The sequence below is a fragment of the Echinops telfairi genome, unplaced genomic scaffold, assembly GCF_000313985.2.
Source record: "Echinops telfairi isolate 266 unplaced genomic scaffold, ASM31398v2 ScPeMD7_53;HRSCAF=182, whole genome shotgun sequence".
Lineage (NCBI taxonomy): Eukaryota > Metazoa > Chordata > Mammalia > Afrosoricida > Tenrecidae > Echinops > Echinops telfairi.
Window position 1 is genome coordinate 9499085 of NW_022103951.1, and position 14464 is coordinate 9513548.

General features: G+C 38.3%; 1 protein-coding gene across 1 annotated transcript in view; it reads right to left on the reverse strand.

The window, feature by feature from the left end:
• The window catches only part of PPEF1 (protein phosphatase with EF-hand domain 1), a 155147-nt gene that overhangs the window by 93045 nt on the left and 47638 nt on the right, over nt 1-14464 (reverse strand). The window lies entirely within an intron of this gene.

Consider the following 14464-nt stretch of genomic DNA (forward strand, 5'->3'; position numbering starts at 1 on the left):
GGGGGCACACGATTCAATCCCTAATACCTCTTTACAGAGCTACTTAGAGGACAAGATATTGTTATTGAAGAATTTAGTCCAGTGCTAAATAAAAGGCAACTATGGCAAATGGTTACATGTCAAACTGCTAACCTCAAGGTCAGAAGATCAAAACCAGGAGCCACTCCATGGGAGAAAGCTGAGGTTTTCTACTCCTGTAAAGATTTACAACCTCGGAAACCCACAGGGGTAGTTCTACTCTGTCATATAGGGTCATTATGAGTCTGAATCGACTTGATGAAAGATAGTTTGGTTTTGGGTTTTATAATAATAATTATGGAGCTCTGGTGTTTCCAGGGATTAAGCATTGGGCTGCTAACCACAAATTTGGTGGTTCAAACCCACCAGCAGCTCTGAAGGAGAAAGATGAAGTTGTCTGCTTCCACAAAGATTTACAACCTTGGGGATATCAGTGATGGCTGTACAATGTAAAGAGTATAATCAATGGTACTGAATTACACATGTAGAAGTTGTGGGATTGGAGAATGTTTTGTTGTGTATATTTTTGCCTCAATTAAAAATAATTACATGAATGAGTATAAGGAAAAAGAAAATGTTCTAGAATTGAATGTGGTGATAATTGTACAACTCTTCTTGATATGATTGAAATATATGGCATGCGGATGAACTGCTAACAAAATTGTTATAAAAAAAGGAAAAAATATTTACAATCTTGGAAACCATAGGAAGCAGTTTTACTCTGTCCTATAAGGTTGCTATAAGTTGGGATAGACTTTGTGGTGGAGTGAAATTTCTTAATAAGTTCTTTATACCCCTTTTCTCCATAACTCCCAACATAAAATTAGGTGGAACTTTGCAAATAGGACCTATGTAACAGTAATAGAGGAGATCGGGCAATTTTAGTTACCAACCCCCTAGCCCCCTTGGCTATAAGGATAAGCCATCTTTGAAGCAGGCGAGAAAGAGAGAAGCCCAGGACCATCAGAAGAACATGCTCCAGATCTCTGTCTGGAGTGTCAGAGGCTGAGATCAGAGGTACCAGGGACTGGCACAGGGACTATGGGGCAGAGAAAGAGGAGCAGCCATGATATTATGAGAGTATGAGACAGAGACAGATGGGCTTCCTGACTGTGGTAGTTATATAATTTGTTGTCAACTTGAGACTATTAAGAGTGAAGGGGTAGAGTTTAGCCTCTCAATCAGGTCGCAGTTTGGTGACCTCATTTGGAGGTGCTAAGGAGAAAAATAGCTTGCTAGAGGTGGGATATACACACTCTCCCTACAAGACATTCCTGTGTACAAGTCATATAGAGCTATGCTGAGAGAGCCCTGGAGCTGGTGTGGACACCACACCCACACCAGCACTGAAATGTTTCTACCACTACTGGATCCACAAGACTTTCTACCCACTGGCCTATGAGCTTCCTGCATTCAGCGTCATGGAATGTATTGCTTGAGTCTGAAGAGGAATTGATAGATTGGTATTGGACATATGGGCCAATATTAGACTTATGGACTCGATATGGGCAGGGATGTTTTCTTAATATACAATTACTCTTATATAAAGCTCTTTCTTATACACACATATGAGTGCCTTTGGATTTGTTTCTCTAATCAACCCAGGGTAACACACTGACCCATGGAGGCAGAGGCCAAGAGACCATGTGACTGAGAGGCTGAGGGCCAAAGAGAGATTTGGTTGCTGGCTGAGGAGGTGTTGCTGCGGACCAATAACTGTATCCTTACTGTTTATTGATCCTGACTTGTGGTAACCCTGTTAACATCCCCAATAAACTCCTATAATTCTGAGTGTTGTCTGAGTTCTGTGTGATCATTGTAAAGAATTATTGAATCCAGCATAGAAGTAGCATGCCCTGAGAGGAACAGTTTGTGTTAGAATAGGTAAAGAAGGATGGAGCATGAAGGTATATCTGACCCCAGCTTCTTGACAATAGGGAAGCCAGAGGTGGTCAGATATAGCCCTCCAAGCCATTTACTGCAAACTTAATGGTGGTAAGTTTGGTCTTATAATGATGATTATTATCTTATTTGCGGATTACCCAGGTCCCTCATCTCTTCTGTGGTTGCTAAACTTTGAACCATCCTGTTCTTTCACAGATGTGTCCTGGTGACTTAATGGTTATGCATAGGGATGTGATCCAAAAGGTCAGCAGTTTGAAACCTCCAGCCACTCTGCAGAAGAAAGACAGGGGTTTCTCTAACTCCCATAAAGAGTGAGAGTCTCAGAGCATCATAGGAGCAGTTCTACCCTGTCCTGTAGGCATCGTGTAGGCATCGATTGTGTTCTTTTGGTTATTTCACAGGACTGAAGAAAGGTAGTTCAAACAAAAACCAAACGCACTGCTATGGAGTTGATTCTGACTGACAGTGAGAAGGCTTAAAATATAGTATCTTATGCTTTCCTGAAGGTTAGTTGTTGTTAAGGCACCATCGAGTCAACTCCGATCCACAGCAACCCTATGCAAAACTGAAGGAAACACAGCACAGTCCTGTGCCATCCTTATAATTGTTCTTATGCCTGAGCCCATTGTTGCAGCCACAATGACAATGCATCTCATCAAGGGCCTTCCTCTTCTTCACTGCCCCTCCACTTTACCAAGAACTGTTCCTTCGTTCTGTTTGTACAACTTCCTCTTTATCCATGTACAGGTTCTGTATGACCACAAGTAAGTGTTCTGGGATTCCCATTCTTCTCAAGGCTATTCATAGTTTTCTATGGTTTACAGAGTTGAATGTTGGGTTAGTTTATGTATCTCCTGGGTCTGAACACTCCCTGAAACATAATAGGTGCTCAATAAATATTTATTAACTGAATAAATGAGTGGAGAAGAATTACCATTTACTTAGGACTTTATGTCACGAGTTCATGCTGACTAGTGGCATTCTTTTATGCCTTTTTGTTTTGTTTTATTTCAAGTAAGAGTTTATTTGACAGGTTAAATGAGAAATTTCATATGCAGAATGATTTAACATTTCAAGTCACTGTTTTTGAAATTCTGTTGGCAGAGGACTCCTAAGTAAGCCCCAGGAGGAACAAATATTAAATATCCCTTTAAGGTACCTGGTAGCTAGCTAGAAAAGAGACAGAGACACAAGTGTGATGCAGCTGATTAAAGTGAATGCCAATGAACTGGAAAGAGACTGGTAAAGGCATTAAGCAAGGAGGAAAAAGCTATTTCCCCAGCTGTTATAAGCATGATGAGAATTTGGCATGGCTCAGCTCTGGCCTAGAATCACCGTTTTTGCTTATTTGTTTTTATTTATAGATATTCTGTATCTGCCATCTGCTAGAGTGTGTGGCTGTCCCAGGGAGAATTCCAACTTCATTGGAACACCAGCTCAAAGTACATGCCCAGTGGACATGAGAGGGTCACAAAGTTAACTTTGTAGGCAACAAACAAGGCAAGGATCTAGAAGGCTCGCTTGTCCACAAATTCTGGCATCCCTGCAGAGCAAGGGCAAAATGTAGAGTCCTTATCCCTGTGCCAGCAGTTCTTCAAGCCAGAGCTTTAAACTGGTTTACTCTGGTCAGACCAACTGCCAAGTATATGCCTTTCCACCCCAGATATACCAAAAAGAAGCCACAGTTTAGCAAGATCCTCAGGTGATTCTTATGTATACCAATCTGTCATTTTCCTCAAATGATAAAAGGTAACAATTTTATCATTCTCTACCCTCCTAGCCAGAGGAGAAGGGCAAGAATTAGAAATTATTTCGCTGACATTTTATGCTTACTCACTCATCCACTCTCTCATCCACCAACTCATCCACATAGGTCACTAAAAGTTTGTACCACTGACTTTGTGGTTAGCAGCCACGCACTTAACTACTACACCACAAGTTTCCTCTTAAAAGGAGAAAGTCGTTGTTATTGTTAGGTGCCATTGAGTTGCTCCCAACACATAACAACCCTATGTACAACGGAAAAAAAATACTGCCAGGTCCTGGGTCATCCTCAGATCATTGCCGTGTTCAAGCCACTTTGTCAATTCTGTTGAGTCAATCCTTTTTATGGTTTCCAAGACTGTAACTATCTACAGAAGCACACAGCCTCATTGTTCTCCCTCTGAGAAGCTAGAGGGTTTGAACCACTGACATTGGGTTGGTAACTCAACTATAACACACAGCACCACCGGAGCACCTTTAAAAGAAAAGGACAAGGGTTTTAGGGTAATTAGGCAAGACTGCCTGCCCTAAGTGATAGCCAAGAGAACACAAGAGAAACATAGTAAGGCACAGAGGTCTCAATGAAGACCATGAGATCAGCGAATGAGATGGTCATCACGAAGATTTCAGAGATGAACTGTTCCAGATGAGAATGTTGTTGTAAGGTGGCCATCAAACGGTTTTCCACTCATAATGACTCCATGTGAGAGTGGAACTGGGTTTTCTAGGCTGCAGCCTTTACTGAAGTGAACCACCAGCTCTTTCTCCCGCCGAGCTGCTGGATGAGTTCAAGCCACCAAATTCTACTCTGTCCTACAAGGTAACTATTAGTTGGAAATGATTAGATGGTAGTGATGGGTACACTAAAGAATGTGTAAACTCAGGATGATGCTCGGAATTGGTTCGGAAAATCTTAAGTGAAGAGGAAGTTGGAGGATGGCTGAAGCAAAGAAGAGCTAGAAAATGGTAGTACCAAATGGCATGAACTTAGGTCACAACCACCACAGACTCAGTAAGCATATCTTAGGTTGTATAAGATTAGGCATTTTTTAAAAACCTTTTTATTATGAAATATTTTCAAATGCATGAGGAAATGGTAAGAATAGTACAACTGCTAATATTTTGTCACATATGCATTCTCTCTCTGTATACACACACACACATCATCACCATCATCATCATTACTATTTCTTCAGTTTCCTGTATTCTAAGATAGTTCCTCAGACTTTATCTTTAATGACACCGAACTTTTTGAAGAGCATAGGTGAGTGGTGGTGCAAAATGTCTCTCAGTTTGGATCTGCCTGGTACTTACTCGTGATTAGATTTAGGTAATAGATCTTAGGAGTACTAAGTGATGTGCTGAAAGTAAGGAGGATTTGAAACACTTGCTGATGAAGATCAAGGATTGCAGCCTTCAGTATGGATTACGACTCAATGTAAGGAAGGCCCAAATCCTCACCACTGGACCGATAGGTAACATCACGATAAATGGAGAGATGTTTGCAGTAGTCAAGGATTCTGCCTTGCTTAAATCCATAATCGATGCACATGGAAGCAGCAGTGCGGACATCAAAATATGAGTTGCATTGGATAAATCTGATGCTCAAGACCTCTTTAGAGTACTGAAAAGCAAGGATGTTAGTTTGAGGACTAAAGTATGCCTAATCCAAGCCTCATATGCATGTGAAAGCTGGACATGGGAGAAGGAAGACTGAAGAAGAATTAGTGCATTTGAACAACGGTGCTGGAGAAGAATATTGAAAGTACCATGGACTACCCAAAGTACAAACCGACCTGTCTTGGAAGAAGTAGGGCCAATGTGCTCCTTAGAGGCAAGGATGGAAAGACTTCATCTGACTTACTTTGGACATGTTGTCAGGAGAGACCAGACCCTGGAGACCTGCTTGGTAAAGTGGAGGGGCATGGCCTCCTCCCTGGGGGACGGACAGCGGAGAAGTGGGTGAGGGAGACGTCGGCTGGGGTAAGATATGATCAAATAATAATAATTTATAAATTATCAAGGGGGAAGGGAGAGGGGGGAGCGGGGAGGGAGGGGGAAAATGGGCTGACACCAAGGGCTTGGGTGGAAAGCGGGTATTATGAAAATGATGAAGTCAACATATGTACTAATGTGCTGGATACAAATGATGTATGTACGGATTGTGATGAGTTGTATGAGCCCCTAATAAAATGCTTATTTAATTAAAAAAAGGAAGACTCCAAGGAGATGAATTGACAATCTGGCTGCAACAATGGGTTCACGAATAGGGGTCAAGGATAACGCAGGACCTTGCTGTGTTTTGTTTTGTTGTACATAGGGTTACTATAGGTTGGAACCGACTCGACAGTAACTAACAACAAGTGGTATGTCCTTCTCAGTTCATTGTATCGGAAGTGCATGATGTCAAGTGTTCCAGTGTCCCATTGAGGACGATGTTAACAGTTCATTTGATTGAGGTGCTGTCTACCTGAAATTCTCTACTGCAAAAGTACATTTTTCTCTTTGGAATTAATAAACTATTTGCAGAACCATGCTTTAAGACTATGTATATGTTTATTCTGTTCTCCAAAATATTATTTGGTGATTTTTGTCTAAATCAATGATTTATGTAGTAATTGCAAAAGTGATCTTCCTCTTTCATTGTGTCTACATTTGTTAAAATTAGAATTTTTATATGATCCCATTTAAAGCCCTAAGTTATTCACCAGGACATACGGCCTTATGGAAGGCTTCATAAGTATCAAAATTCTTGGTTATATCACTAATTAAAGGAAACTGTGCCACTTGATCAATAATGACCTTTAATCCTCACTCAGGAAAAAATAAATATTAAATGACTGGACTACAATTTTGTCTTGTTATTAATTAGAAGTCCTGGTGGCACTGTGGTTTTAAATAGTTCACTGCTAATGGAAAGACCAGTATGTCAAACTCACCAGCTAATCTGAGAAAAAAGATGTAGCAGTCAGATCCCTTAAGATTTAGTCTTAGAAACCCTATGAAGCAGTTCTACTCTGTTCTATAAGGTCACTATGAGCTGGAATTGACTCGATGGTTGTGGGTTTAAGATTTTTGTTTGCTGGTACAGATAGGAACTGAAAATACAGGGAATCCAGGGAGGATGAGCCCTACAGGACCAGTGGTGTGAGTGGCGAAACAGGAAGGGTAGAGGGAGAGTGGGTTGGAAAGAGGCCACCAATTACGAGGAACTATATGTGACCTCCTCCCTGGGGGAAGGACAACTGAAAAGTGGGTGAAGGGAGACGTCGGACAGGGCAAGATATGACAAAATAACAATTTATAAACTATCAAGGGCTCATGAGGGAGGGGGGAGCGGTGAGGGAGGGGAAAAAGGAGGACCTAATGCCAGGGGTTTAAGTGGAGAGAAAATGTTTTGAGAATGATGTACAAATGCGCTTTACACAATTGATGTGTGTATGGATTGTGATAAGAGTTGTATGAGCCCCTAATAAAATGATTTTTAAAAAAGAGTTGTATGAGCCCCTAATAAAATGATTTTGAAAAAAGATTTTTGTTTGTTATTAGTTATCAATCTGAGTCATATTGCCACTTTTGTTCATTGGCAGCCAAATATAATAATTAGTTAATTTTTGTCCTTTTCAACTGCTAAAAATATAAAGCCATAATCATACAAGAAAAGTGTTCAGATTATAGGAACTAAGTGGCAGTTAGGACCGAAGCATTACTCTTTCTTACAATGAGTTGAAATATGACTCTCTGTAACAGGATGTACTGACAATTAACAAGGCCCACTTACAAAGCTGACTTCTTTGTTAGTTGCTAGTAAAGTCTGGAAGTTGGATAAAAATATAACTTAAATAGAGAGGAAGATGTCCATGTCCTTTAAGCAATACTTTCTGCCTTCTAAAGGTTCATGATTCTATAGTGGAATCTGAACAACTCCCTGGCAGAATCTCAAAATACTAGAAATTGCATCACATGGCAAGCAAAGAAAAAATATAAATGTATATTTAATCAATTTAAAGAATTTAAAAGTTAGGTTTTTTTACTGCCCATTTATGCAGGCAATAAATGTGTTTGTAGTGCCAATCCTATGCAAACCTTAAAACTAGCACATTATCATATCAGAACGTGAATAACTGAAAATTGATAGAGAAATTATAATTTTAAATGAAGACAGTGTCCTCCCATGACGAAGGAAATTACTTGTTTTATAGGATTCACAATTGATGCCAACTAACCAGGGACTGTGGTATATAGTGTGGGTGAAAGGAAAGATTTAGCAGTCTTGACATATTGCTGACAATTAAAGCAATGAGGAGAAAAAGTGCCACTCAAGGAGAGCGTAGAGTGATAGAATAAGAGGAGGAAGAAGAACCCCAACATTTAAAAGATGGAAGGAAGTAGAGCCTTTGCACACCATTCAAAGACACAGAAAGAAAACCAAGACTGTGCTGTCATTGACCCAAGGGCAATGACTGTCTTATGAAGACAGCATGCAGAAGTGCCAAGTATTGCCAGTAAGTCAAGCAGAGTAAGTACTGAAAATGCACCACTGGACGTCGAGGTCATCCAAGAGCCTGTCAAAATCATTATCTGTAGATTGGGAGACATGAAGAGGTATGAAGTAGTGATGCAAATGCCTCCTTCAGGAGCAAGCTCTGAAGGGGGGGAGGCAGATGGAAGAATCACTGGGAGGGAACAAAAGGACAAGAGAAGATTTTTTTAAGGAAGAAAAAAGTTACAAAAGGCAATTTTGGACAATTGAAATAAAGTTTTAATATGGACTATGCGTTAGGTAATATTAGCTTATCAATGCTACACTTCTTTGATATGATATAGCACTGTAATTATGTAAGTGAATATTCCTCTTTTTAGGAGATGAATGATGAAATATGTAGAGGTTAATATCATAATGTCTGTAATTTACCATTGTGCTCTTCTTTCAACTTCTCTTGTCAGTGTGCAATTTTAAAAATTAGATGCTGGAAGGGAGAAACACAGCAAAATGAAATTTTTAAAAGATATAAGAAATATATAGACAGAGTTATAGATGGTGCCAGAGCCAGAGGTGGAGCTGGAGCTGGAGCTGGAGCTAGAGGGATAGAGATAGAGATAGCTAGATGAAGGCTGTTAAAATAGCTAGCTAGCTAACAAGGGAGTAAGCAAGAGTAGTGTTCTCTCTCTCTCTCCTTCCCTGCCTGACATCAAATCTATTCCAACTCATAGTGACCCAATATGACAGAGTAGAACTGCTCCTGTGGGTTTCCAAGACTATAAATCTTCATAGTAGTAGTAAATCTCATTTTTCTTCTGGGGAGTGGCTGATGGATTCGAATCATCAATGGGGTTCCTCCAGGAGTGGCAGAAGGGGAAAATGCATGTCCTCATCCATATCACATACAGATAACCTTTGAGTCACAAGGGACTTAAAGAGCATCTTACCTGATATCTGAATTTCATTAAGGAGGAAAATGAGGACAGATAGAGCACATTGTGATTTCTACTATATCCTACAGTGTCAATTATAACCAAGAATCCTTCAGAATAATAACAAGAACAGTGCAAAGGTCCTTGAGAAAAATATTTTTAAAGAACTGAAAAAAATAATGGGGAGTAGGGGGTGATGAGTGAGAGATCTCTCAAGCATTTAGGGGGTGAAGAATGAGAGATTTCTCAAGCATTTGTGAACTGCTTATTTGTTAGATTTTCAATCAACTAAAGTAACTGGATGTTTTATCAAGACTCTTACCAAGAATTAAAGAAACACTTGGTTTGCCATTTAGCATTTTTAAATCTTTAAAATAAAAATAGAGAAAAAGTATGTTTTAAAAGAACAATCACCATTAGAGAATTTTTCCATTTGCCATAGCTTATGCATCAAACTTCAGGGCCAATGAAAAGTATAGGCTTTGAAGGCTCCTTAGCACTTAGGGAAATTACAGTCATGCATTTCTAGTCTCAAGGGAAGAAATCAAAGGAAACACATCACTGTGTTTTCAAAGTGCTCCGAGAAAGCCAATTGATTATTAATTCAAAATGCATTGATAAACAATTTAACTATAAAGTGAAGTTCAGGAGAATGAAATGGAAATGTTGTGTTTCTATTATTTGGATACATTTCAGTTTTAAAGTGAGAGTTGCAAACCAATTCAGACTTAGCTCCCTCATCTATGAATGGAGAATAATCAAGATTTCCTCCTAGGATTTTGGTGAGAAGTAGAAATAATAAATGTACAGAGTAGAACTCAATAAATGATAACTCTTATTATTATGTATTAACTTGGGCTCTCCCAAATACATGTTATAAATCCTAACTCCTCTACCTATGGTTGTGATCCCAATTGAAATAGGGTTTTTGGTGATATTAATGAAGACATATGTTTCAAGGAGCTGTGGTAGAGGTGGAGCTCTTGGGTAAGCAGTTCAAGCCCAACAGTCAAGCGATGGGAGTAAATGAGTTTATCTACTTCCATAAAGATTTACAGCCTTGGAAACCCTCTATAGGGCTGTCGGTGACTGTGCCCCTGCTCAAGGATGTATGCTTTGATGGGTAACATCAAATGAAATTTAGACTTTTAAATAATCCATTCAAATCAAGTCACTAAACAAAAAGCAAGCAAATAATAACCAAATGATAATAATAGGTGTTGGAAGGGGGAATGAATTGGTTATTGTGATTGTTAGTATCATCAAGTAAGTTCTGACTATTAATGACACAAATGTACAACAAACTGAAACACTGCCCAGTCCTTTGCCATCTTCACATTGTTGTAGCCACTGTATCAACCTATCTCATTGAGGGTATTTCCTATCTTTCTCTCACCCTCTGCTTTGCACAAGCATGATGTTTTTCTTGGGAGACTGCTTCCTCCTGGTAACAGTATATGAGACAAAACTCTCCAGCCTTCCTTATTCATTATCCAGCTGCCACATACATATGAGGTGACTGAAAATACCATTCCTTGGGTCAAGCACAAGTTGACATCTCAAGTTGACATCTTTGCTTTTTAACACTTTAAAGGGGCCTTTTGTGTCAGTTTTGCCCAATGTACTACATCTTTTGATTGACTGCTGGTTTCATAGGAATTAATATCTAGATTTCTCCTAATTTCTAATAATCTACTAATGTCTAGAGGGGCTACTGCTTACAAAGGAATCAGTAGGCAGGATTGCTCCAATATGTTACCTAATTTTCAACCAGAAATTATGAGACAAAGAAACATAAAATCATGACCACACCCAAAGAAGAACAAGAAAAGAAGGCAAGAGGAATGGTGAGAGGGTAAAGATGTCAGACTTAATAGACGAAGAACTCAATGCAGCCATTATACAGTACTTATTTTCAAATAGCTAAAGGAAACCATGCTTCGAGGAGTAAAAGAAGATATAATGACAACGACACATCACAAATAGAAAATATCAGAAAAGAGATAAATATGTTTAAGAAGAATGAAATAGAGATTCTTAAATTAAAAAGTATAATAACCAAATTGAAAATTTTACCAGAGGAATTCAACAGTAGAGTTAAAGAGGAAGAAAAAAAAGAATCAATCAACTCAAAGATAGATCTAGAGTGATTATGCAATCCAAAGACCAGAGTAAATAAAAGGAATGGAAAAAAATGGACTGTGCCTCTGAGGACTATGGGACATCACTAAACACATGACTATATGTGCAATGGAAACACCAAAAGGAGAGAACAACTAAATGTAAGAAAGACCCAAATCCTCACAAGTGGACCAATAGGCAACATAATGATGAATGGAGAAAAGGTTAAAGTTGTCAAGGACTTTGTCTACTTTAATCCACAATCAATGTTCATGGAAGCAGCAAAGAGATCAAGAGATGTATTGCATTGGGTAAATCTGCTGCACAAGACCTCTTTAGAGTAATGAAGAACAAGGACATTACTTAGAGGTCAAAGGTGTGCCTGACCCAAATCATGTTATTCTCCAGTGCCTCATATGCATGTGAAAGTTGGACACTGAATAAAGAAGACTGTAGAAGAATTGATGCATTTGAATTGTGGTGCTGGAGAAGAATATTGAAAGTACCCTGCACTGGTAAAAGGACAAACCGATCTGTATTGGAAGAAGTAAGACCAGAGTACTCCTTAAAGGCAAGGATGGCAAGACTTCTTAAAAACTTTGGACATATGATCAGGAGAGACCAGTCCTTGGCGGCCATCATGTTTGGTAAAGTGGTAAGGCAGTGGAAAAGAGGAAGGCCCTCAACAAGATGGGTAGACACAGTGGCTGCATCAATTAGCTCAGGCCTAGGAACAATTGTGAGGATGGTGCAGGAACAATTGTGAGGATGATGCAAAGGAGAGTGTTTCCTTCTGTTGTGCATAGGGTCGCTATGGGTCAGAGCTGACTCAATGGTGTCTAACAATAATAGCATACTTCCAAAAAGCTCAATGAACTTCAAGTAAGATAAACACAGGGATGCACACACAGTAAGTTTAATTTTAAAACCATGGCCATTGAGTAAATTCTGATATGTAGCGATCATATATAGGGATTCAGAGGCTTTAAAAATATTGGACAGGGCAAGCTATGACAAAATAATAATTTGTAAATTATCAAGGGTTCATAAGGGAAGGGGGGAGCGGAAGGGAGTGGGAAAATGAGGATCTGATGCCAGGGGCTTAGGTGGAGAGCAAATGTTTTGAGAATGATGAGGGTAATGAATGCACAAATGTGCTTTACACAATTGATGTATGTATGGATTGTAATAAGAGTTGTATGAGTCACTAATAAAGTGATTTTAAAAATACAAAAAAATATATATTTACAGGAGAAGAAAGCCTCATGTTTCTCCCACAGTGTGTTTGAACCAATGGCCTTTTAGTCAGCAATCCAATGCTAACCAAACAGTCCTACCAGGCCTTTTAATAAAATTAATATATGACTTTAAATCAGAAACATTGGAATTCTGAAGGCAGTAGAATAAATGTTTAATGTGCCAAAAGGAAAAAAAAAAACTCAACCAAGAATCTTATATCTATCTTATATCTAGCAAAACTATCTTTCAAAAATTTAAGAGAAATAAAGACTTTACCAAATTAAAACAAAACAAAATATAATTTTTGTCAGCAGACCTACCTTACAATATATACTAAAGGAAATTCTTCAGCTTGAAAATAAATGGACACAAATAGTAATATGAATCCCCCCAAAATTAGATATAACATGAGCAAGGATAACTATGCAATTATGTAAATGTATGTTTCTTGTCCTTTCTTCTCTGCACTGATGAAAAAGCAATTGTATAAAACAAAATATGTGTAACTGAAACATTAGGCATATAAGATATAAAACCTAAACCAAACTCACTGCCATCAAGTCGATGCCAACTTAAAGGACTGTAATACATTGGAGAATAACAACACAAAGAAGGTAATTGTGAGCAAGGCTCTATTGGAGTAAGAAAATCACACCAAGTGGTAACTTGAAACCATATAAATAAGTGAAAAGACCCACCGAATGTAGTAGAATTCAGACCATATATCTGACTAGGGAGGTGCATACAAAATATATGTCTTTCATCACATTAATATAAGCATAGATAACTCAATTAAAAGTAGTCTAAGAATTTGAACAATTTTACAAAGATATATGTTCAATGAACACAAGAAAAAAATGTTCATCCCTAGTCATTAGGGAAATGCAAATAAAAAATACTACAATATTGCACCTCACAACCACTAGGATGGCTATAGTAATAAAATAAAATAACAGATAATAACCAGTGTTGGTGGGGATATGAAGACATTGGACCTCTCATGCACAGCAGGTAGAAATGTAAAATGGTACCACTACTTGGGAAAACAGTTTGAAAGTTCCTCAACATGTTAAATATAGAATTACCATGTTGGTGTGTGCCTTCTTGTCAAGAGTTACCATTAAAACAAAACAAAACAGACAAACAAAAATGTTGTCTTCAAATCTGAATCATATGAACCCTGGAGGAGAAAGCATAACCAAGGCTGCAAGCTTTATAGAAGCAGACTGTCACATCTTTTTCCCAAGGAGGGACTTGGTGGTGTCAAACCACCTACCTTTCGGCTAGTAGTCACCACTATACCTTCTTAAACCTAGATATTAAAAAAAAACATTATTCTTTAAAAGAAAAGATAATGATTCACTTTGCTCCCTGCCCATAAATTACTGCTATGGAATTTGTTCAACTGGTACTTTTGAAAGATTTAATTCATGATGTGCTACCAATTCAAAAGAGTTGATGCTTCTCTGGAGTACTTCCGTACTTTGAGAAAATAGCTTGGTAACTTACCAGCACAAATCAGCTGGGAGGGAGAACAACATTTGATTCCCTAACAGAAACATCCCACACTAATTAGTGTAGAATACTCTGCATCCTAAATGCTTTACCTTAGGCCTGAGTAAACCTCCAAAGCCAAAATATAGAATAGAAATAGTAAAAAATCATTAATAGTTTAGATTACAAAGGACAGAGTCTAAGAGTGAACGATTTACATAATTATCTTAGTTTATTTATTATTTTTAATTTTAATTTACTTGTGGAGATTAGGTCTGTTAAACACTAGGTGAGCTTCAACTGGATTCTAGTAGCTATGAGAACTCCAACACAGAGTAAATATTTAAGCCTCTAATTACACTGGAGGGAGGGAGGGAGGGTCAGAAGCAATATACCTTTTTTTTTGAAACATATAACCCTATAGTCTCCCAACTCTATCTAGAATATTTTAAAACACCAAGCAAATCTCATGAAGTTCTATATTGAATAGTTATAAAATAAATTTGAC